Source organism: Ambystoma mexicanum, chromosome 8, assembly GCF_040938575.1.
Source record: "Ambystoma mexicanum isolate Mex_15411 chromosome 8, UKY_AmexF1_1, whole genome shotgun sequence".
Classification (NCBI taxonomy): domain Eukaryota; kingdom Metazoa; phylum Chordata; class Amphibia; order Caudata; family Ambystomatidae; genus Ambystoma; species Ambystoma mexicanum.
Window position 1 is genome coordinate 351,381,443 of NC_090929.1, and position 25,651 is coordinate 351,407,093.

Consider the following 25,651-nt stretch of genomic DNA (forward strand, 5'->3'; position numbering starts at 1 on the left):
GTCTTGCAAAGAGTCAAAAAGAGGTTAGAGTGGCTCAGAAAGTTTAGCCAAAGTGTCCCAGGCACTCCCAGGTTCGAAAGCCGGGGACTAAATCTACCCCGTACAGTCGGTAGCAAGGGAAGCCAGGCAGAACACAGTACCTTAAGCGGAAAGGATCCTCCAGCGGTGGCAGTTGTTCCAGGCAGTGGCAGCAGGGCTCGACGTCGGTCAGGGGAGAAGAAGTTCTCGCTGAAGAGCAGAAGAAGAGGGTCGTTGCACTGCCCGGGAAGAAACCAGCCGCGGAGTCCTCCGGTTAAAGGGTTGGTACCGACTTTCGCGGTATGGGGGTAAAGTGTGGTATTCCGGTTGCCGGGGTGCTTGGCACAGGCAAGGCGGCCACGAGATACCTCAAAGAACGGAAAGAAGGCGAAAACTGGTTGTCCCCACCAGTCAAGGGAAGGAGCCACTCCGTTAAGAGTTCTCCTCGGTCGTCGGGAAAAAGTGGTGAGACGGTTCAGCAGGGCTCCACCGGGTGGTGTCGTCGAAGCAGGTCGGCTCAGCTCTTCCCTCGTCGGATTCTTGGTCCTGTGGCGACTTCTGAAGTCCCAGTCCCCAAAGCCCTGCTTTTATGCAGCAAACCCCCATTCACCCAGCCTAGCTGTCACTCAAACATGCTAAGTGGTGAGCCGGGCGGCTCACCACTTGGGCCAATCAGGACGGAGTGCGACTTGAGTTACCAAGGTAACTCAGTCCAGGGTGCCTAAATCCCCCTCCACCCCTCCTAAGTACCCCAGACAGAGTGGCACCACTTTGGAGGGCTTCTGTGGAGAAGCCCGCCAAAAGTGGAACAAAGGGCTCCACTTTGGGTCAGAGTTACAGAGGCGAACACCAACGCCATTTTAGAATCAAGTTTTGGCAAAAAGTCCCAACCGGAGTTATAAAAATAAATATATAAACCGGCGGTGTTTAAGGCTACCGTAAATAAATAATTAAATGTGTTAGCCTAAAACAATGGGAAATCCCATAGGGAAATATTCGCGGTCGAATATAAAAAGTAGTTTCCACTGCCACCAGCCAAAACTCGATCAGGGGGGACGGAGACGTGCCCCCTCGACTAACAGACCCTGGGGCAATCGAATTGCCCCAGCCAGTACGTCCACAATATGATGGTTGGTACTGGTTCTGTTCAGGATTCAAGACTAGTAAAGTCTTTGGTGACTTTACATGCCCTGGGAGACAGTAGTCAGTCCCAGGGTATGGAGTCTATGTTGGGGAGTCCCTAGGACACCCCTGGGTCACGGCACAGAGGGTGCTGTGTAACCCACATCACAAAAATACATGAGGCCCTATGGAGTAAAAGACCCCATAGCCCATTCAACACAAGGTTTAACCAAGAAAACGCACTTCAACATGTCCAAGAGTGAGGGTAAAAGAGTCTCACTCTTGGCAGGAGAAAAAAATTAAACCCCAGAAATCCAGCAAAGCTGCTGGGGGACTCACTAGGTAGGGAAATTCAGCCTAAACAGAGAATTCTCCCTAACACTCACCATTTAGCAGTCTTGGGAAAGGGAGGCGAATGATCAGGCAGTCATTTCACCTGCTTCTCCTAGTGGTCCAAGACCATTTAAAAAATAAAATGGAACATCATGATCCGGACCCCTGAGACAGAAGAGCAAGACTGGTCCAAGCAGTTAGGTGGAAGTGGGAACCAATGGAAAGGGGGAGTAAGTGATCAAGAAGGACGGCCCAGGGGGGCGTGGCTTGGAGCGCCATCGATGTGGTCGCTCCTCTGAGGCCGCCCGTGGGATGCCCGCCGCCGCTGTCAATTCCCGGCGGTTCTAAGCGGGTTTCCGTGTCGCCAATGCCATCTAAGGTGACCGGAACCGACATGGCACAACCTGGCCAAACATAGCCTTCGACCGAGGAGGCGTTCTACCAGAATTCAGCGGCAAACTTCTCCCCGTCTTCAACCGAAGAAACCAAGATGGCCGCCAAGCCGGAACCCAGCAGCACACTCCGCACCTGGTGGTAACGGGGCCTTAGAGCGCCGGGGAGTTGGAGAGGGGGAGCGGACTCTAGCACAGAACCATCCGATTCATACCAAGGCTGCCCGGAACGCACCTGTGTGCATCCTCGGCGGCTGGGGCCTGAGTACCTGGCGCACACTCCGAGGGACCGGGAGAGCGGGCTTCCACCCCTCCCCCCGCTACGCGGAACGAGTCGGGACCTCCGCTCAGCGATAGCCGACATCACTACAGAACCGCACACGGGAGGTTCACAGAGGGACCTGGGACCTCCACCAGCGAGGGGCCACCGATGGAGACTTGTGGAGGGGCAGGGAAGCAACGGAAGAACTGCTTTCATCCAGAGAGGCCTCGATCCTGTGGGGCTCATCACAGCGACATACCCCCCCCTCACGCAACAGTCGGCCATCCTGCACAGTTCCCGACGGAGACCCCCCCCACACCAACGCTTCCTGGGGCGCCCCTGCCCACTCGCCCAGATCTTGACCAGAGAGGGGGTCGAGAGCGATACACACCCCGAGTGCAGCCTCCCACTGCCCTGGGCCCCGCTCCTACTCTTTCAATCAAGACCGCCCAATACGAGCAGCATGTCGAGGCAAACGAAGGTGAGCAAGGGCACAGATATCTCTGCCATGTTTACTGCACCGGAGAAACCCAAGAAACAAGATCCTCCTAAACTGACCCCACAGAAGCCACAAGAGGACAGGGGCGCCCTCGCTACCAAAGGAGACCTGATAGCCTTCATGGCGGATATTAAATCGGAGTTGCGCGCCTGCCTCTCGGAACTCGCCGCTAAAGTTGATCAGACGGACCAAAGGGTCACAGAAATCGAACAGAGGCTCGGAGAAATCGAGGACCACTCTCAGGACCACACCACCACGCTGGGGGAAATGCAAAGATCCATTGATTCCCTGCACCACAAATGCAAGATCCTGGAGTTCAAACATGAAGACCTTGAAAATAGGGCACGTCGCAACAACCTCCGCATTCGGGGCGTCCCATCCTCTATCCCCGACAACAAGTTAGCGGATTACGTGGGAAGCTTCTTCGAGGCCCTACTCCTGGGTCTGGACAAATCTCAGCTCCTGCTGGACCGGACCCACAGACTCCGCCCATGCCGTGGGACAGATTCGGACCCCCCCCGCCAGATGTTATTACCAGGGTCCACTTCTTCACAACCAAAGAGGCAATATCAGCGATCAGTCGCCAAGGAGAAGAGATCACTTTTCAGAGCACCCCACTTCAAATATACCAGGACCTCTCACCACTTACTCTCCAGAAAAGAACACCACTTCGGCCTCTGGCAGTGTTCCTTCAGGAGCAACAGATCCGTTACAGGTGGCTGTTTGCGACAGCTCTCCAGTTTACATGTAAAGGCACCCTACGCCGAATCAGCCACCTGGAAGATGCAGAGAAAATCTTACATCCAGCCTCGCCCCGAGATCCTTCCACGCCAAACCCGGAGAGGACCGAGGACTCTGGACCGCCTCCCTCCCCAAAGCCCAAACGCACGTCATGGTCGTCAACCCAGCGGAGCAACAGAAAGAGATGAACGAGGACGCTTCCAAGGTCCCAGGTTCTGTCAGCAATTTAGCCTGGACGCAGGTGCCCTTACCTAAAGCAGGACCCGCCACCTTTGTCTCGAACTAAGGAACCTTGAAGGCAGTGGCGGCGGGCCATACCCATGGTTCATAACCACTCCAAGGATACTTTCCAACCTTTGTTCCTTGGAAACCCACAGTACACAATACGTGATGGGACAGTTGGCCCTGTTGGCCGAGGGTACGCCCGTACTTACAATGTCGGTCTACCCTCCAGTTAAAGTTGCGGCCCCCCCTTGGGGTTCCGCGTTAAAACCTCAAGTGCAGGATGATATCAAGAGAATCCTTAACAGACATGGCAGTTGAATCACCGCCCCACGAGCCCCCCCCCTTACCCAAGGAAAGGAGAGTGAGTCTTCAGGGGACCTCCAGACGCCTCGGGTCCTCTCCCTGAATGTTAATGGCCTGAACTCCCTTAACAAGCGAAAGGCAATTCTACTGAAACTCCGGGACGAAGACGCAGCGATAGCCATGCTCCAAGAGACTCACTTGCTGCCGGCAGATGTGACCCGGCTTCGTTCCCGGTTATTCCCGCTCCAATTCTTCGCCTCTGGCACAAACAAAAAAGGTGGTACGGCGATCCTCTTCAGGAAAGACTTGAACCCACAGATTCTGGAAATGAAAATTTGCCCAGAAGGCCGATTTACAGCGGTCAAATGCCTCCTAATGGGAGATCTATATACTCTCATCTCAGTGTACGCCCCTAACACCGGACAATCACACTTCTATGACTCCTTGGGCACATCGCTCGCTAGCTTTGTGGAGGGCCAAACAATAGTCGGTGGGGACTTCAATGGGGTTCCCGACCCCACCAAAGACCGGTCACACCCCCCGACTCCAAGCGACTTCACCCAAGCCCTTAGCCTCCTCCGACTCTTCAGGTCCCTGGAGATAATAGACTCATGGCGGGTGTTCCACCCTGACGAAAATGATTTCTCTTTTTACTCTTTCGTCCATCGCACCTTTTCAAGGATCGACCTGTTCCTCGCCAGCTATGGCGAGGTCTCAGGCCTCACCGCAAACTTTCCCCTCAGTCAAAGAAGTCTCCATCGGCACAAGAGCGATATCCGACCACGCCTCAGTGCTCTTGGAACTCCGGGTTCAGAACCCTAACCTCAATAAACCACGTAAATGGATGTTGTACGACCCGATCCTTAACGACATGGCCACCAGAGACAAGATCGCAACAGATATAAGAAATTTCTTTAACGAAAATCCAGCCTCGGACACCTCGTTAGCGAACAACTGGGACGCGATGAAGGCAGTAATCAGGGGCTCCCTGATAGCCCAAGGTGCGGCCTACCACCGAGACAGGCGTCAGACCCGGACGGCTCTAGAGAACGAACTAAGAGAGGCCGAGGCACTCCACAAGGAGAAAGTCTGGTCCCCCAAAATGCAACGGATCATTCGTACGGCAAGGAAAAAACTGGAAGCCCACTATGCGGAACAAACCGCCCAACTAATGGTGAAGGCCAAACAGTCATACTACGCGAAGGGTAACAAGGCGAACAAGTTCCTGGTGGCCAAGCTAGCCAAGCAGACGCGTCAACGCGATCACTGGTCTGCGTGATCCCAACGGGGTCACACTATACTCAGAACCCGAAAAGCAACGCCTCGCAATAGATTATCTGACCCAAATCATGAAGGCAATTCCACGAAACTTACCACAACAGAAGGAATACCTGCAGCAGGCAGCAGTGCCCCGTCTCTCCGACGCAGCGAGAGACGAACTGGAGGAGCTCATTACAGGGGAGGAAGTTGAGGAAGCCATCAAATCACTTAAAACACGGGCCCCCGGCCCAGACGGCTTTTCGACCAGGTTTTACAAACTATTCAGAGCACAACTGACCCCCCACCTGGTTACCCTATTCAACTCCTTCAGGGAAACGGGAGCAGTGACCCCATCGATGCAGGAATCAACCACCATCCTCCTGCCCAAACCTGGAAAAGATCCAAGAAGCAGAACGTCCTACAGACCGATCGCACTTTTAAACATCGATGCGAACATATACTCAAAAATTTTAGCAACCCGCTTAAATCGCATCTTGCCGAAGATCATCCACCCCGACCAGGCAGGTTTCATCCTACACCGGACAGCAGGTGACAACATCCGGAGAACCCTGAACCTGGTGGATCTTGCCTCCCGGAACTCCCAAAAACTAGTCTTAGTGGCTCTCGACGCAGCTAAGGCATTTGATAGGGTGGATTGGACATTCATGAGACACACCCTAGGGGCCTTCGGCTTCGGGTCAACTTTCCAAACGATGGTTCTAGCCAACTATAATAGCCCTAAAACTAGCCTGAGAATCAACGGACACAGCTCGGCTCCAATCCCCTTATCATGCGGAACCCGGCAAGGCTGTCCGCTGTCACCCTTGCTTTTTGCACTCACCATGGAGCCCTTTGCACAAAAGATCAGGCAAAATGACCAGATCAAGGGCATACAAAGTGGCCTTACACATCACAAAATCGCCCTACATGCGGACGACATCCTGCTCACGATCTCGGAGGCCCACTCATCTCTAAAACACGCGATACGAGAAATCGCCAGCTATGGGGAGGTCTCAGGCCTCACCATAAACTTCGATAAATCATCCGCCCTGGGTATCGGCCTCACCCCAACAGAATGAGAACCACTGACTAAGATGTGCCCGATAACATGAGAAAAAAGAGCCATCCCCTATCTAGGGGTCCACATCCCGGCTGACCCAAGAGACACATACAAAGCCAATTTCCCCCGACTCTTTAAAGAACTGGAAGGCGACTTGAAGCGCTGGGGGACCCAAGAGATCTCACTGCTCGGGCGCATCACTGCATGCAAGATGAACCTCCTTCCGAGCTTCCTATACGCCTGTGCCTCCCTACCAGTAGCGATCCCCACACCAACTCTTCGAGGGATCCAGAGAAAAATGCTGAACTTTATCTGGAAAGGTAAGAAAGCGAGAATCCCTCTCAGAACTATGCTGGGGAGTTCCAAACTGGGAGGATTGGGGGTCCCAGACTTGCAGGCCTACAGAGTGGCAGCCCAATTGGCTCAGGTCCAGGCACGGCAAAATACGACAAACCGCCCTAGAAGGGTAGAGCTGGAACAATCACGAGTGCCCCTACCCTTACAATTTCTACCACACATCCCGCCCCCCCTCAGGACCCAATGGGGAGATCTCCTGCTATCAACCAAACACACCCTTAGCTCCTGGGACTGGGCGCTAAAACGAAAGGGAGTGCCAAGAGGACTGAGCCCATGCTCCCCGGTCTTCCATAATCCAACGTTCCCACCGGGAACGAATCCTCACAATTTACAATTTTCGTAACTGGATTAAAGGCGGGCTGGAGACCATAGACCAGCTATGTATGGGGGGGGGGGTCCTCTCACATTCGCCCAATGCAAGGAGAAATTCCAACTCCAGGAAAGGGATAGATTCACCTACATTCAATTACGCAACTGGTGCTCACATCCCCAAACTCTGCAAGCAGCGACACGCCCTCCTACTGCCCTAGAACTCACTCTGGGAGACCTTCCAACCCGCGGCAGAGTATCCACCCTATACAGGCACTTCCTAAGTGTCCTTCTGACCACAAAAACCCGCTGCATGGCCCAATGGGAGGCGGACCTGGGTCACCCGATAGAGGATCAAACCTGGGTGGACATATGGACCAGAACACACACCTCGTCCACCTGCATTACCAATAGGGAATGTGCGTACAAGATCACGCTGCGGTGGTACTACCTGCCCCTCAGACTTCACCATATGAACCCCCAGGTGGATCATTCTTGCTGGAGAGGGTGCGGCCACCCAGGCTCCTTCTTCCACATGTGGTGGGCTTGCCCAAAGGTCCAACAATTCTGGAAATCATGCCTGGGGTCCATCACACACATTACCGGAACAACGATTCCCCTGGAACCATAACCAGTTTTGCTGGGAGCTCCAATCCCCAGGACCTACCCGCGCTCTGGGACCAGAGCGAAACTACTAACCCACTGCCTACTAGCAGGGAAAAAGGTGGTGGCCCGAGCTTGAAAAACCCCAGAAGGCCCTCACATAGCCCAATGGTGGACCAAACTTTGGGACATTCTGGTAGTGGAGAAGGTGACGGCAGCACAAGCGGGAACTCCATCGTTTCCAGAATATCTGGGCCCCAGTGCTGGAATTCGACCAGCGCTTCCCCGCCCTGACCTATAAACCTACCAGGGCCCGCTGGATCTTGAAAAATCAAGAGATCCCTGAGGAAGATACATAGACGCTGGACAGCCCAGGAGGGAAGATTCCGCCTACAATGCCTAAGGGACAGAGGGACCAAAGGGAGGAGGGAGGGAGGAAACTTAGGGGGGAATAAAGGACTGGGGATCAACATGCCTAAATAATCACTGCTTATAATTTTTGTAATTGTCATCCTGCCTTGATTTAAAATAAACAAAGTTAAAAAAAAAAGGACGGCCCAGATATAAAAGACCCATGTGATCAGTTATGGATGAATTGTTCATAACTCCACAACCTTAAAACCTGTCTCTCCACCATCAGCAACTGGATGGCCACCCACTTCCTCAAACTCAACCCTTCCAAAACAGAATACCTCCTCATCTGCTTCCGAAGGCACAAACCCGACCTCACCCCTGCATCCAAGAACTCGTCACGTACAACCCACCCATATCCCTTGACTTCATCATCGACCCCCACCTTTCCTTCACACACCACATAGCATCTGGCACCAAATTATGGAAACTACAACTACACATCCTATGCAAAATCATACATATCCTTCCCCCTGACGATTTCTGCACCGCAGTCCAAGCACTGGTTCTCTCTAAGCTGGACTATGGAAATTCTCTCCTCATTGGACTACCCAACAACGCCCTTGCCCCCTTGCAAGCCATACAAAATGCAGCCGCCAGACTCATCTTCTGCCTACCCAAACATTCACACATCAACCCCGCTCCTGCCCAGCTCCACTGACTCCCAATACCTCAAAGAATTGCCTTCAAAGGACTCTGCATTGTATTCAAAGCCTTCACCTCAAAACTCCATCTTGCCTTCATGACAAACCCAAACCCATCACCCACACAAACACCAGACAAGCAAGCCAACACCTTCTACACATTCCACTCTGCAAACCCACATGCACACAAAAACAAGCATTTACCCAATGGGCACCTAGGGCGTGGAACACCCTACCTCTCCACTTACACACTGCATCCTCCATCATCACTTTCTGAAATAGCCTCAAAACATACCTGTTTCCCCCCACACATAACCCTGCCTCCACTGCTATCACTTGTCTATCCTAATCTTCCTTTCCTGAAAACATTTTGTAACTTCTTTTTTGAACTCCAACATTTTCAATATTTGAACTATGTAAGGCACTCTGGGACCTTCTGGGTAGGGCCAGCACCAAACAAATACTCAAATAAGGCGGTGCAGTTTTGGTGATGAATAGAGGTTGCCGCCCAAGAGACCAGGTGGAGGATAGACCATGGAACAGAGTGCTGAGTGTGAAAAAACTGAGGGTATTTAACTGCCCAGAACCTTAGGGAATGACGAGGAAACATCCAAGGGAAAGAGTGTATTTCCCCCTCATCTTTGCACCTCTAACCGACACCCCTTCAGTTGTTATGGAATACTGTCAACCAAATTTTCCTCATACCCCAGTATATTTCTGTAACAAGAAGGAAAAAAACATCCCAGGAAATTAAAACCAACCCCGTACACTCGCCCATTTTTCCCTGACAAGAGGCCCCAGGATTTTTCTATAATCCCTCCTTATTTCTTTTTTTTTTTTTATTGTTTTGGTTTATTTTAAACCTTTACAAAAACGAAGCTAACAAACATTTTTTTTCATCAGAAATTAGAAAATTACAATTTAAACAGACATATAATCATTAAACCTTTGCAAGGCGAAACCAACATATTTCATTGAATTTACAATTTTTTTTTTTTAAAACAGGCATATATAGTCCATAATTCATCTTTAGAATTCATAAATCCATAGGCTAATTCAGAGTCTCCGTTATGAGCTAAAAGCATAATAATTTTCCAAGATAAAACATTCTAGTTTCAGAAGCTTTGGAAATACCGATCAGGTCCTAACTTACAGAACATCTTCAAACCGTTACATATTTATAGCAGCAATTGAATACAGACATTATGTAAGATTACATATATTTTTTAAAAAGGCAGTAACTCTTATCTTTAAGGTATTTGTACTACCATGTCGCATCTGAAACCACAACAGCTCTCTGTTGATACAATGTAGATGGACAACAAATTGTTCAAAATATATAATGCGTTGATTCAGTAAGGCTGGGCAAATTAGGAGTAAATGCTGCACTGTCTCGTCAGTGCCGTCTTCTCTACAAAATCGGCACCAGCCCCATTTTTCATCGGAAAATTTCCATCTTTTAAGAACATAGTTGGTTTTTAAAACATCAAATCTGAATCTCATAAAACCATTTTGTAATTCACGAGTAGGATATTTCTCTAAATAAACTTCGAGTGTGGGATAAAATTTCCAGAATGAGTACGTTTGATTCAATGTTTTTGATCGCTTAACCGACAGCACCGTCTGTTGCCAATCATGTGCTTTGATCATTTTCTTCACTTTCGAGGGGTTCGATATAAGTGAGTCTAAGGATAGGCCCACTTCAGAGGTATTTTCCCATAATTTCTTTTTGTTCATTGCAGTACATATTACTGCTATCATTTCCAACTATTGGGTATAGCATTTCAAGTGAATTAGTTAGGCATTTTCTCCATAAGCTTAATTTCTTCCACTTTATTATCGATTTCAACGATTGCAGGCCTAGTTCATATCGAATTGCCTCGATTGGTACGGATATGGGTAAAAAGAAGAGAATTCCTTTCCATATAAGGCTCTCTAAGCATTTTAAAAAAGCGGAATCCTCCAAGTCCTGGAATTCCATCCCATATATCAGTCATGCGATTCCTTTCATGTTGTAAAAGTTTTTCAGTGGTACAAGAGTATATTGACAGTATTTGGTTTCAAGTGTTCGCATTTGATGTAAAATACTTTCAGCCTTTGTTCTTGTTTTTTTATGATAGTCGGAGAGCCAGATCCCTGAAAGAAATATCCTAAATATTTAAAACCATTTTGACAGACAATACATTTGCCTTCAACTTTCCATGCAAAATTTAGCCATTTCTTTTTTGGTTTACCTAGGCATGTGATAGTAGTCTTGGCGGCATTCATTTTTAAGTGCAAGTCAGATATAAACAAGACAAAGGCATTGATCAGCCTTTGGTACAGTCGAATAACAAAAAATCATCGGCATAAGCAAGCCATTCGAATGACATATAATCCCTCCTTATAACTACAACTCCCATAATTCCCCAACTACTGTTCTTAAAACCACTGGGATGAGGAAGAGGCAGACAAGAACAATGAAGATTACCCATAAGGACCAATGCACCATGAGTTCCTATGGGCGATCTCCATCTTGTCCCATTAACAAGGTCAGGCAGAGTCAGGCAGAGCTGGATAACTACTCACACCTGACTCCTATGTAACCTCCCTGCCATTATAAAAGGTGGAGCACTAAAACATACTTAAAGGAAGCTTGAGACGCAGTCCAGAAGGAGAAGCACAAAGCAGCAGTAGAAGCAGAAGCTACAAGCTTGAATGCTGCGAGGTGAAGCGCTGGTGGAAGCTGCAGGAAGCCGGGCTGTTGTCCAGAAGGCGCCAACTCGTGGAACCCTGATGCGAGAGGGTCTACTCTAGTGTGGGACGCCGTGCTGAAAACGGGGGGGCGGGAAGGGAAGCTACCTACTCAGCCTGATATATTGTTTCTTGAACACTTTTTTCTTTTGCATACATAATTTCCCCACACCATTTGTTGTTAGAGGTAAGAGGTAAGGATTGGCAATTGCTTTTTTCCCAAATAGGCCCTTTATATTTTTACAGAGACTATACTAGGACTGCGTTATTATTATTTGATGGTCGTAGCTTGCCCCCACACTTGGATTTAGGGTTCAATAGGCTTTCAACCAAACCATTGAAGTTCAATAAACACCCTTGAACTGTGTCTCATTTGTGTCAGTCTTCATTAATGATACCAAACCTTTCCTTACAAGAGGAAGTGTTGGAGATTGTGGAATAGAGTGGAGGTAAGGTATTAAGTGTGTGAGAGAGAGTGTGGTACCAAGCATGAGATAGGGTGTGAGATAAAGCAAAAGTGAAAGTGAGGGTGGAAGAGAGGAGAGACTGGAGGAGGTTGGAGAATAGGAGGTTGTAGAAAGAGGGAGAGAACAATCAGAGAAGAGTGAGAGACATTGGGGGACCGAAAGGTAATCTGGGGAGGAGGTGGTAGACCGGATGAAGAGGTTGATGAGAGAGAAGGGGGGAGAGAGAAAAGGTGGAGAGGGAGACAGACAAGGGAAGAATTGGAGGAAGCCAGTGGGGAGAGAGGGTGAGAGAAAAAGTTGCGAAAGTGGGTGAAAGAGAAAGATAGAAAAAATAGGGAGAGGAGAGAAAGAGATTCTGAAGGAAAGTGTAAGAGGGAGCTAGATAAGGCACAACTTAACCATCATTGTCTTGTGGGAAACATCCAAGTAGGGTGGTACTAGTAATTTCTGGATGGAGTGAGATTGAGAAGGCCGAGTCCTTTAGGCCCTCACTGACCGTCGGCTTAAAATTAGACAGTAAGGGTTACCTATGGAGGTTGAGGGCTGGACCAGGGACTCCCCCCTTAGTCTGGCCCTCCTGCAAACCAGTCTTAACCAAGGTGTGATAATAAACAATGTATACACCAAACTACCTAAATTAGTTCTTGAATTCTTGAGACCATTTTTGGCAACAGACGCCTCTGAATACTGTGTGTATTAAAATAGGCACTGGATATTAAACTGAGGGCATTGGATCCTCTTTTTCTTAGGCTTCTTTCACCTGTTACCCGAGAACCACCCAGATATACATACATACATTTTCGATAAAGAAATATTCATTGAAAGATCTTTTCGATTAAAAATTCTTTCAATGAACATTTTTTGTTGAAACATCTTTCAATGAAAGATTTTTAGATGAAAAGACTATAACCCATGCTCAGTATATACCATCATAAGGCAGTAAAAGTGTATTTAATACTGTTGCAGGGGCCGATTCTGAGGTTGTGGTAAAAGTTGTGTTGAAAGCAGACATTCTCTCTTACAGATTTCAGCACCCCATTCTGAGGTGGGTGGAAGGATTTGAGGGGAGATGTTCTGCTAAAATGTCTTATTTTAGGAGGAGCATGTCCTAGCCATCATTCCCAACCGCACCAACCCCACGCCCTTTCCTGACTGATGTTATGCCACAAGAGGGATTTAAAGGCAATATCTCCATGCTTTATAAGGCAGTGCAATCACATACCCCTTCCAAAAATACAATGAAGATTAAGTGGGAATGAGATTTGAACAGTACTATAGAAGACCAACAATTGACAAAAACCTGCTACTATACCAAATCGTTTTCCCTCTGTGTCAATTTTAGACTGATGCAGTTTAAAATACTGAATCATTTACACATAATCCCCAGCAAATTGGCTAATTTCGATCGCTATAAACAAGCACTCTGCCCAAAATGCAACACCCCTGAAGCATATTAGATACACATGTACTGGGAATGCCCTCCAATCAGACACTACTGGAAAGAAGTGGCCAATATCCTCAGCGACATACTGGACGTACACATCCCGGCCACCCCACTGAAGTACCTACTGGGTGACATAGGGACGGTGCCAATTAAAACACATAGACTCTTCTCGGTTGCGGGTGCGGTGGCCAAACGGAACATACTCAAATGTTGGAAGGCAAAGTTCGCCCACTTATCCCAAGCACGGCTTAAGGACTTTATTTCCTTATACAAATGTGAAGAGAGCTATATTAAGGGGGTATCTTCCACCTGTAGATCGAAAGACATTTGGGCTCCTCTCCGGCAGTATCTAATTGATGTCCATGGAGAGTCGGACAAAGAGATAGACCTGATCACCCCTTGTCTCTGAGCACTCATTATTGTTAGATCACCTTCATTGTTGTGCATTCAAACTGTATGCATAAGGAACTCTGTTGAATGTATTTGATGTAATAAAGCCGACAGCTGAAAATAAAGTTATTTAAAAAAAAAACTGCTTGTGAGCCATCCGGGTTTGGATGGAGTCAAACTGGCTCAAACTGAATGGCGGGAAGACAGAGATCCTGATCTCGGGTCTGCCGCGAACGGCCGAGGGATGGACTGATGACTTTTGGCAGGCATTGTTGGGCCCTCTACCAAAACCTTTAAAAACTGCCTGTAACCTAGGGATTAAAATATCTGAATCCCTGTCCATGGAGGCGCATGCCAACTCAGTATATGGAGCAGGCTTTGTCAAACAAACAATTAAAGAAAGTTTTCCCTTTCATGCCAGACAGGTTCCATGCTCAGATAGTGGCAGCATGTGCAAACGTGATTTTGGACTACTGTAATGCCATCTATTTGGCACAGTCATCCTTTCTTATCCAGCGCCTGCAAGTGCTAGGAAATGCAGCAATGCGCCTGGTTACACACATCCCAGCTGGTGCAGGAGTAAATATGGCTCGAAAATCCCTTCACTGGTTGCCGATTGAGGCATGGGTAAAGTTCAAAGCGCTATGCATCATGCACTGTGCTTTAAGCGGCAAGGGATTCCTAGCCATACAGGAGAAACTGGATAGATCTATTCCGGCACGCTCTCTGAGATCTTCCAATGCAGCGTTGTTGCATATACCGAAATATAGGAAAGAACACCTGGGGGGCCGGGCATTTTCAGTGGCAGGGCCCAAGCTCTGGAATTCCCTACCATTTGAGCTAAGGTCCACCGAAGACTTCCTATGCTTTAAGAGGAGCCTTAAAACATTCCTTCTTATGTAGTTTTATCTCTCTTCCAGTTGTGATTTCTTTCCATCTTCATCAGCTGTTGTTTTTCTAAGCGCCATGATGCCTTTGGTGAAAGAGCGCTATACAAATGGCTGATTGATTCAGAATGGTGTAGAAGCCTAGGGGGTCTTTCTAACAGCAAGTAAATCTCAAGGTACCATCTGATCCCAATTCCTTCTGTCTTGTTCCACTAGCTTTCGTAAGATAGTCTTCAGGGTTTTATTAAACCTTTCATTAAGTCCATCTGTTTGTGGATGGTATACTGAAGTTCTTAGGGTGGTAATATATAATAGTTGTTTCACATCCGCCATGATTTTGCTCATGAATGTAGAGCCCTGACCCGTTAATATTTCCTAAGGAAATCCTACTCTTGAAAAGAAGGGTAGAGGGTGCTTCAGGATCTGCTGGATGGTATTAGCTCTAAGGGGAAGGTCCTCTGGACATCGCGTGGCATAGTCTACTATGACCAAAATATACTTGTTCCCTAACTTGGATGTTTCTAGGTGACCTACAATATCCATGCCAATTCTAGCAAATGGAACCACAATTATTTGGAGTGGTTCTAAGGGTACTGGTGGTGGCATATTGGCTTGTTCTTTTGGCAGATTGCACAGACTGCACAAAGGTCTTAATGTCTGTGTGAATTCCAGGCCAGTAAAATGTGTTAAGGATTTGTCCCTGGGTTTTTGTCTGCCCTCAGTGACAGCCTGTCAAATGGGAGTGGGCTATTTCCAGGACAATTTGTTTAATGATCTTTGGTACCACCAACTATGTCTTAACTATGCTCACTGAAGTGGTGTCTCCCCTGTAAATCAATCCATGATTTCAAAAGTAGTGTCCTCCTTTTCTCATGGCCTTCTCGTTCTGGTAGAATTTGCAAGAAGGCTTTAGCTAGCAGTGGATCATTCCTTTGGGCAAAGGCTAAGCCGGGAAGAGTTTGTTTCTTCTATAAACCTTTTGGGTTCACATTTTTGTAGGGTGTCGGGTGGTTGGTCAGCTTCCCCAAATCCTAGGGTACCTCGTTCTGTTACTTCTTTCCCAGCCTCTTCCTCTACTCTGGGAAACACTGCTCTTTTAAGTTTTCCCTGCACAATGTTATCTCCCAGACGCATCTGAAAAGGATCTTTCCCATGGTTTTGTAGTAACACCTTTCATCCATCCCGCCCCCATGAAGTCTGGGTCGATAACCCCAGCTAACGCATCAATTCCAAATCTCCATGCCAAACTCAACTTGGGAGCTAACCTGATTTATGTATGTGTGTGGGGGTGGAATCGAGACAAGATCAGTAAGTATTAGTCTTCTTTGACCTGGGGGAATGATTCCTTCCCTTCAGCTGCAGATAGCAAACCCGATAGAGCCTTCTGTGGCTACTGAGGGATCTGATGCTTTGGGTCTTAACTTTTCAAACTTTAGGGCTCCCCAACTTGTATCGTTTGAGCTGCATCCCACTCTGACACCATTTGTGAAGGCATCATGAAGTAGACACAGACAACTGAATATGATTTTAAGTACACATTTTGGAGAGTTTGAACATGGCCTAACTTGCCATATGCTAAGGTGGGATTTCCCTAAATAAAACTAATGATAGTCTGTGTCAGGAAGTCCAAAACCTATACCTGCCCTCAAATCTAACTGTATACAATGTGTAAGGATGTCAGCATCAAATGAGAAGTGGTCAAATGAAAGTTCAGAGCTACTTCCAGCTTTTGGATAGAAAAGTGTTTTCATGGTTCAAACAGTTCACTTTACAAAAGAGGGGTTGCCTTCTCCAAGGTTTTAAGTCTGTCAAAGTTCCAAAACAACACCGTTCTTCAAGATGTTCAATGTTTCAAACTGGCACAATTCCTTGGGACACTTCTCCAGCATGGGGTCTGGCATAGATTCACATGCTCATGAATATTCCCCGTCGTCAGGCTGGGAATCCTCGGTAAAGAAAAAACCAGTATCAGTTTCGTTTCTGATCTGTCTTTCGTAGTAATAACCAATCACTGGTCTCTGCGTCATACTGACCACAGCCAATGACTGCCCTCTACCTAAGCACCGCCTCTGGCAGCCATCTTCAGATTTTTACCGCACGTTCATGTGTTGGGATCCTCGTGCTATTGCTCTCGAGCGTTAGTGCTATTTTTTCGCGCTTTTCACAAAAAAACTTCAATTCTTTCGGTCAAAAGAGCCTCAAGCTCCATCGATCCTACATCCGATCAACGGGGACCCGTGTTGGATTCATCTGTGCCCCTCAAGGGTGAAGATTCGTCGAGCTACACTTCGGAGGACTCCAGAAGCTTCTCAGGCCCGGTCTCGGAGATGGCCCAGGAGAAGGGAAGCTCGACGCCCGGAAAGCTGTTCAGGGCCTGCCCTGGATGCCAGCTGCAGAACGTCTTCAAGGAGGACGAACACTCTTTCTGCCTTTACTGCCTTCATGAGGACAAGACGCACGTGGAAAAGGACTGTGCGTTTTGCGGCAACATGTCGGAACGGACCATGAAGGACCGCCATCAACGTCTCGCCAACTGGCTGGAGGGTAAGAGCCCGTCTGGCGAGAAGAAAAAGAAATCCGAGCGGTCTTCTAAGACCTTTGAGGGCGCCCCGGCGACGGGGGCCCAACATAAGGCCAAGCACCGCGAGTCCGCTGGCACCGGGAGCGCCGAACGGTCGGGCTCTACGGGCGCCAGGCAGGGCGCACCCTCCCTGGCACCATCAACCACGAGCCAACGCTCTGGGTCGGGTAAGAGGAAGGCCGAGCACCCGGCGAAGCTCCTGGAGAGGCCCCGGTCGAGCTCTAAGGCAGAGGAAGAGCGTGGCAGTGCCCCCTCCCTCAAGGATAAGGCGGTGAGCGCACCTAAGGTGGTGAAGGCCTTGATCCATCCGACCAAGCCCTCTATCGAAACGGTCGCGGCGGCCCTGGCTCAGCCTGTGGTGGCTGCACCAGTGGTGGCGACCTCAGGGCCCAGAATCTCCCTGCCTCCTCGGAGGGAGTCTTCCTTTGTGCCCATCGATAGGACCCCCGTGAAACCCTCCGTGGGGAAGAAGAAGGGGGGGCAGGGCGTCGTCGTAGAGTCGGCCTCAGCCTCAGAGGAGGAGCTGATCGAGGTCTTAAGCCACGGCCTAGGCGTGGAAGAAGGCCAGCCCGTCGGAATGGACCCCGACGCAGGTGACGACGACATCGTCGAGGATACCGACTGGGCCCCTGCTCGCCCGTCGGATTCCCCTCTGCCAGCGCCGCAAGACAACTCGGCGGCCATTTTGTTGGCCATACAGTCCTTATGCTCCGAGATAAGGACGAGGCTACCGTTACCGACGGAGGAACCTCTCCCGTCGGGGGATCCAGAACCGGGACCTTCTGGTGTTCCCCCTACCAAGAAAAGAAGGATCCATCCACCACCTCCTTTTCAACCGTCGCGCCCCTTCCAGCCCTCCTCCCCGTCCACTCGAGGGGATGATACGGGGACTGACACGGCAGCGATGGGTACGGACGACGAGGCATACGACGAGGATTTTCCGTCGTCGCCTCCCACCAGGGCCTCTCCGCCCGACGAGATCGGATCTTTCCACTCCATGATCTCCAGGGCTTCCGAGCTTTTCCAACTCTGCCCTGAGGAGAAGAAAAAGGAAGGCTTCCTTTATCAGCGGCGCGAGGCCAAGAGGAAGACGGTCCTCGCAGTGCCTCTGTTGGACGACATTTGGGATGAGGGCCTTTCCCTCCTCAAGAACCCTTCCACGACGCCAGCTAGAAGAGACCGGTACGAGAAAAAGTACCGGGTCCCGGACACGGCCCCCCTATGCCTCCGGGCGCAGCCTACCCCGGACTCCGTCGTCTCCGCGGCAGCCAGGAAGAAAGCGGGGGGGGGTGCGGCCTCCACATCGACTTCCCCGCCGGACGGCGAGGGAAAGAAATTGGATACTATGGGACGTAGAGTCATCTCGTCGGCAGCGACGACGATTAAAGCGGCCAACGCCTTGGCTATCGTGGCCCGCTACGACAGGGAGCTCTGGTACAAGATAGCTCCCCTGCTGGATTTTCTGCCGGACGACAAGAGGGCGGAGGCCCTTGAGATCCTGCAGGAAGGTGAGGTGGCCTCGGACCACGCCATCACCGTGGCGACGGACATCGCCGACACTGGGTTCCGCCAGCTGGGCAACGGCGTTTGCCTTCGACGTCGTGGATGGCTCAAAGCTACGGACTTCCGGCAGGACGTCCAGACCAGAGTCCTGGACATGCCCTTCGACGGGAACAACCTGTTTGGGAAGACAGTGGACGATTCCCTACAGGCCATCAAGGCGGATACTGAGACGGCCCGGGCCCTTGGAGTCCTGCAACGACGGACGCCCTTTCGGAGCGGCGGAGGCAAGGGCGCCTCCAAAGGTTCCGGCGGCGGTTTCGCTTCCTACCGTCAAGCGGCCCGCTCGTCGTCGCAAGAGGCCTACAGAGGACGAGGCAAGTCTAGCGGACCCCGCCGTCGTCGCCAAGGAGGTCAAGGCGGCAAGGCCGCGTCCAAGCAGGATTGAACCGGCCGTGGGGTCGGGCCCCCACCGAAGCACCCCGGTGGGAGGCCGGCTGGCGGGCTTCGTCAGCGTGTGGGAGTCCATCTCCACCGACCGTTTGGTGCTGGACGCCCTGGCCCGGGGCCACGCGCTCGAGTTTCAAAGAAGGTGCCCGCTCGTCCCCCCCGTGGCCAGGAAAGAACTTCACGTCCCTCAACTTCTCCTGGAGGTAAAGGCGATGCTCAGAAAGGGCGCCATCGAACTCGTCCCAAAGAGGCTTCGGGGCTCCGGAGTCTACTCGAGATACTTCCTCGTGAAGAAGACGGGGGGGGTGGCGCCCCATCCTAGACCTGCGACGTCTGAACAAGTTCATCAAGGCGCAGAAGTTCCGGATGGTCACCCTCCAGCACGTCCTGGGTCAGCTGGAGGAAGGAGACTTCCTATCGTCGTTGGATTTGGAGGATGCCTACTTCCACATTCCCATCCTAAAGGGGCACCGCAAATTCCTCAGATTCGTGGTCCAAGGGCGTCATTACCAGTTCAAAGCCCTTCCCTTCGGACTACGGTCGGCACCCAGGGTATTCACCAAGTGCCTCGCACCGGTGGCGGCGCAGCTGCGCCGCGAGGGGATTCACGTCTACCCCTACCTGGACGCTGGCTCATCCGCGCCAAGACGAGGGAGCTCGCCGTGGTCCACACGGCAAGGACCGTCCAACTCCTCACGGACCTGGGATTCTCCGTGAACTACGCCAAATCCCACCTGGTGCCCGCGCAAGTCGCACTGTTTCTGGGAGCGAGGCTCGACACAGTGTCCCTTCTGGCCTCCCCGTCGGAGGAGAGGACCAGGACCATCTTGGGCAAGGTGCAACGGATGTTGGTGGCCGACGCGGCCAAAGTGAGGTCCATCAAGTCCCTCCTCGGGATGATGTCTTCCTGCATCTACCTCATTCCCATGTGCAGGCTCCGGATGCGCCCGTTGCAAGAATTCCTGGATGCGCGCTGGATCCAGACGACGGGCAGCTTCGAGGAAAGGATCAAGCTCGACGAGAGTTTCCGACGAGCGATACGGTGGTGGGGCACCCGCGCGCATCTGACGGCGGGCATGGACTTCCAGACCCCAGCCCACCAGGAGACTGTGACCACGGATGCCTCCCTGGAAGGGTGGGGAGCGCACACCGAAAATCTGCACGCAAGGGGACTCTGGCTCCCGACGGAGAAGTCCCTGCATATCAACGTCCTGGAGCTCCGTGCAGTGTTTTGGGCCCTCAGGTCCTTCCTTCCGTCCCTCAAGGGCAAGGTGGTGAGGATCTTCACCGACAACACCACCACCATGTTTTACATCAGGAAACAGGGCGGAACCAGGTCCCCAGCGCTGTCCAAGGAGGCGCAGGACCTGTGGCATTGGGCCGTCGCCCAAGGGATTTTTCTGGTGCCGTTTCATCTGGCAGGGATAAAAAACACCATCGCCGACTCACTCAGCAGGGAGCTGCGCTCGTGCCACGAGTGGGAACTACGGCAGGATCTGGTGGATCGCCTCTTCCGACGGTGGGGCACACCCCAGATCGACCTGTTCGCGACGGCGACGAACACCAAGTGCCGGAGGTTCGCCAGCAGGTTTCCCCAGACGAGGAGCATGGGCGATGCTTTCTCGTTCCCCTGGGAGGGCCTGTTCCTCTACGCGTTCCCTCCCTTGCCTCTGCTAATCCGGCTCGTCAACCAGCTCAAGAGGTCACGGTGCAGGATGATCCTCGTCGCACCTGCGTGGCCGAGGCAGATATGGTTCCCGGACCTTCTGGACTTGTCAGCGTCCCCGCCGATCAAGCTGCCGGCGGACGCGGATCTACTCTCCAGGGAAGGAGGCGCCATCCTCCACCACGACCCGAAGTCGCTGAACTTGCAGGCCTGGCTCCTGCAGCGCTAGAGTTTGGAGGATACGACATACCGGCCGATTGCAGAGAGGTTCTTGCAAAGGCCAGGGCGTCCTCGACTCTTAAATGCTACGGACACAAATGGAAGAGGTTCTCTGTCTGGTGCCACGCACAGAAGATTAACCCTCTACGGATTACGGCTCCCCAAGTACTGCCGTACCTGCTGACGCTGGCCAAAGCTGGTCTGGCACACGCGTCCATCAAGATTCATCTTGCTGCGATCTCCCGATACACCAGAACCACGGGGCGGACGTCCTTGTGGTCTCATCGTCTGGTGTAAGAGTTCATGAAGGGACTGTTCAGATCGTTCCCGCCGGTGAAGGCTCCGGCCCCGGCGTGGGAGCTCAACGTGGTGCTGACCAAGCTCATGGGACCTCCGTTCGAGCCTCTGCACTCGGCCCCGTTGAAGTTTCTGTCGTGGAAAACAGCTTTTCTTGTGGCCATCACCTCCGCACGACGAGTGGGAGAGATCCAGGCCCTTTCCTGCAAGGCCCCGTACTTGACTTTCCACGACACGAGGGTAGTGCTCAGGACGCACCCCTCCTTCATGCCCAAGGTACCGTCGGACTTCCATCTCAACGAACCCTTGGTGTTACCTGTGTTCTTCCCGTCGCCTTCGTCGCCGGCTGAGAGGACTTTGCACTCGCTGGATGTAGCTAGAGCGCTGAAGTTCTACGTGGACCGCACGAAGGGTTTTCGGAAGACGTCACAACTCTTTGTGAACTTTGGACCTGTCAATCAGGGGAAGGCTCTCTCGAAGGCTTCCATCTCCAGATGGCTCTCCGGCTGTATCATGTGCTGTCACCGGTTGGCAAACCGACCGCTGCCTGGCCGTCCGAGAGCCCATTCCACCAGAGCGATCGCAGCTACCACGGCGTTCCTATCTGGTGTGCCCCTGCTGGACATATGCAGGGCTGCTACGTGGAGGTCGACGCACACCTTCACGAAATTCTACTGCGTCGACCGGGATTCCAGGGAGGAGTCCAGGGTCGGCCAAGCAGTGCTGCGCAACCTGTTCGCCTGAGGTGAGCCTGGTGAGGAGGTAAGATGCTTAATGTTGAGTTGATGTGATGCTTAATGTTGAGCCTTTGCCACCTCCCGTGGTTGTGCATGTGTGTACTGCTATGTATTCTTTATTCATGAGCATGTGAATCCATGCCAGACCCCATGCTGGAGAAGGAACAAGTTACTTACCTGTAACTGTTGTTCTCCAGCATGGGTCTGGCATGGATTCACATGCGAACCCTCCCGCCTACCCCTCTGCGGCTCTTCACTTGGTCATACTGCCACTTCACGTGCTTCCAAATCTGAAGATGGCTGCCAGAGGCGGTGCTTAGGTAGAGGGCAGTCATTGGCTGTGGTCAGTATGACGCAGAGACCAGTGATTGGTTATTACTACGAAAGACAGATCAGAAACGAAACTGATACTGGTTTTTTCTTTACCGAGGATTCCCAGCCTGACGACGGGGAATATTCATGAGCATGTGAATCCATGCCAGACCCATGCTGGAGAACAACAGTTACAGGTAAGTAACTTGTTCCTTCCCAGCTCTTCAGTTTTGTTACCTTTCACCAGTTCATAAAGTTCAGTTCCTTAGTTTCAAATTGCGCAGGTATTCCTTTATTCAATCACAAAGTGGCTTTTCCTTTAGGTGGGTATCTTCGGTCTAGGCGCAGTTATCGGAACACACGGCCACCCATTACAGGTCACGCAACTGACACACCTTACTTGCATCTGCTTTATAAATATTTTTCCCCAGTTCCAGCTTCACAATAAGGCTTGACTGATTCCTTTCACTTGCCTTTGAAGCTTTGTTTCTCCTTTTCTCACCATTCACTGGTACATTAGTTTTCACTACAATGGCCAACATAAACTTACCAGTGCACTCTCCTGCTAGGAAACTCGTCACCAGAGATCTTTCCTGCAGGTTTACTTTTCTTAACCATTCATTTTTCTCAGTAATATGCAATAATATCTGCCTGACTCTTGGCAATGCTAATCCCAATCATTCACTTATGCTTGCCTACTTGGTTTTGCTTATTAGCCTTGCTTTCATGTCATCTTATTGCCAATTCACTTCACTGTTATTCATACTTTTTCTGATGTTATCACAGTTCATTGTTATACTTATTCTGTAGTTTCCCCAAATTGAGATAAATGAGGGATTTCACGTATTTAGAGTCTTTCTCTTTATCCGCTTTTCATATATAGAAATTATCCCCTTTAAACCCGCTTCGGTGTGGCCCGGGGCTCCCACCGCTCCTGGGCAGAGATCACCATTGTTGCATGGTGTGTTCGATGAGTGGTGTGTCTTTGGGAAGCGTTGTCTGTCCTGCCGGTCCTCCCGCGGCTTCGTGGGCAGCTTTTCTTTTGCCCGCTGATATAGCCGATGCACCTCACTGCCTCTGTGACACCACCAGCTTCTTCTCTGCTGCGGTACATTCAGCAGTGCTTCTCTGGCTCTCACCAGGCCTCTCGAGCTGTTCTCCGGTTTAGAGGGATGCTCCAGCTTTCCTTGGCAGAACATTCTCGCGCCGGTCTACTTTCCACCTAGTTTTCCGCTGCGCTTGCTCTGCATATCTCTTTGGCTTCTCTGGACTTCTCAGGGTCTCGCTTCCACACAACTGCTCTCTCCTTCACTTCCCTCTGCTTCCGACACTGGCTTTTAAATATCCCGCCAGTTGGATTAGGCACTCGACAACTAGACCGCACAGAGTAAGTTCTATAGTCTGTTGTCAGTCTTTGTTGCATCTTCCTCGTCCCAGTACCAAAGTGGTGTTCACTGGGAGATGGGTCAGGCAAAAGATAGGGTAGGGACTAGTAATGACCTACAAAAGGCCTGGGGCACATTGGATTAATTAGAAAAGGGAAATGGGAGGATACTGTGTCTCACCCAAGGGTGCCTCATCCCCATTGCCCAAGTTTCCTCCACCCAGGTGATCCTCCCTGGCATATCCATCCCCAGGGTCAGGATTCCGATAGCGACTGCCTTTCCCTGGCCACCTGGGAGGAGGCTATGTTGGGGAAAGAAGTGAGGACGCCCTCAGATTCCTCACAAATGACTCATTAGTGATCACACCCTTCATAGTTCTTTCAATGAACAAACTCCTTGCCCAAGCCTCCTGCCCAGTTTTTTTGTGTGCATCTCCAAGGGTAGTAGAGAAAATTCCTTTTCAGGTTGCCTTTACAGAGCGACAGTATGTGGCTAGTAGTAGTCCAGTATTTGGGGGGTAATGTATGGAGATATTAAGAAGGGGCAGCTGACAACAGAATGACACAAAGAAATAAGCTGTGCTATTAGGTATTGAGCCAGCAATTACATGAGTTTTTTCTTCCTCCTTACTGTATGTGGCAGACGTGAGGGGTTTAGAATCTGTATTTCGATTTCGTACCAGAAAGTGTATGCCGATTCCTACCTGTACGCTTTGTTTGCAGTGTTTAGATCCTGATCATTTTTGTACTAACTGCGCATTGTGATGGTATCTGCCACAGAGCTATTTCCTCATCGTTGTGATTATGGGAAGATGTTTTTCAATAACAACCATCAAATAAATTCAAGAACTGCATTGCCTGAAAAAGGTAGGTGCACATGTGCCCTGACATGGTAACTCATTGCAACGATTCAATGAACACCGGGGCTTCTCAAAACACTACACCTTACCTTGCATTACAAAGTGCCAGCATAATTTGTATGGGTCCTCTCAGAGCAAACAGAGTGATCCTGAGGTTGCATTTTCGGCAGCCTATGAAAAACCTTTGGGCTGAGGTGTATGATGGACCTCCTAAGCTCCAAAACACTGTGACAGGGATATAGGGGGTAAGTGTCTTGGCCCCATCAGAGTGGAACACTGACGCCTCCTGGTCTGTGTTAGACAGCCTACCAGGTTATATGCCAGAGCCGATCCTACCCCAGTGGTGGGGAACCCAGTCCATGCCTGTTAGAATGGATTTCTAAACTCTGGCCTGGTGGACAGATATTTAGGAGGTCACCATTGTTATAGTGAACAGGGAATAACTTCCGGGAGTTGGCCAAACCAAACAAGGTAGCATGGAGAGAGGCCAAGGCCAAATCTCAGGAGAGGCGAGTGGGGTTAGGTTCCACAATGAGTCCACACAGTGGCATACTAAGGATTACGCTTATAACATTAGTTATAAAAAATACTATATTTATTCTAGGCACATAAAACACACTATGAAAAATGACTAATAACAGGTAATATTATTACGCAATACTAAATATTATTAACCCCTTAACTGGCAAGGGTTTTACCACCCCCCCCCCCCCCCCCCAGTGCCAAAGCCTTTTTTGTTGATTTCGGTATGTCGCCATTCAATGCCTTGTAACTTTTGTTACATGAGATATCTCCGCCAAATTTGGCCCCTTTTTTCCTGGGTGGTCGTAACGCCACCCAGGAATCCTAAAAGGAAAACGTTTTGTGTTTTTTCAAAAAATGCCAATGAAATGATGTACAAAGAAGCCTGTGTTGTTTTTCCCTTGTAAGAGCTAGGAACAAATGCTTTGCTGTGCTGAATTCCCCATTTTCCTGGTTTTCAAGATCAGGTTGAGTGGAAATGAAAAAAAAAAATGTGATATGGTTATCAACCGTTTTGTGAGAGGTAGGCGATTTTGGCCTTTTTTTCCCAATACGACATGCGTGGACGGAATGGAAGGAAAGGGTAGGAAAGCTAAATGGGAGGACAGAAAGGCATACATTTCTAAAAAGTAGACAAAATTCCAAGTTTAGGAAGGGATGATT

General features: G+C 50.3%; 1 protein-coding gene across 3 annotated transcripts in view; it reads left to right on the top strand.

The window, feature by feature from the left end:
- Positions 1–25,651, top strand: part of LRSAM1 (leucine rich repeat and sterile alpha motif containing 1) — a 3,131,994-nt gene that overhangs the window by 717,696 nt on the left and 2,388,647 nt on the right. The window lies entirely within an intron of this gene.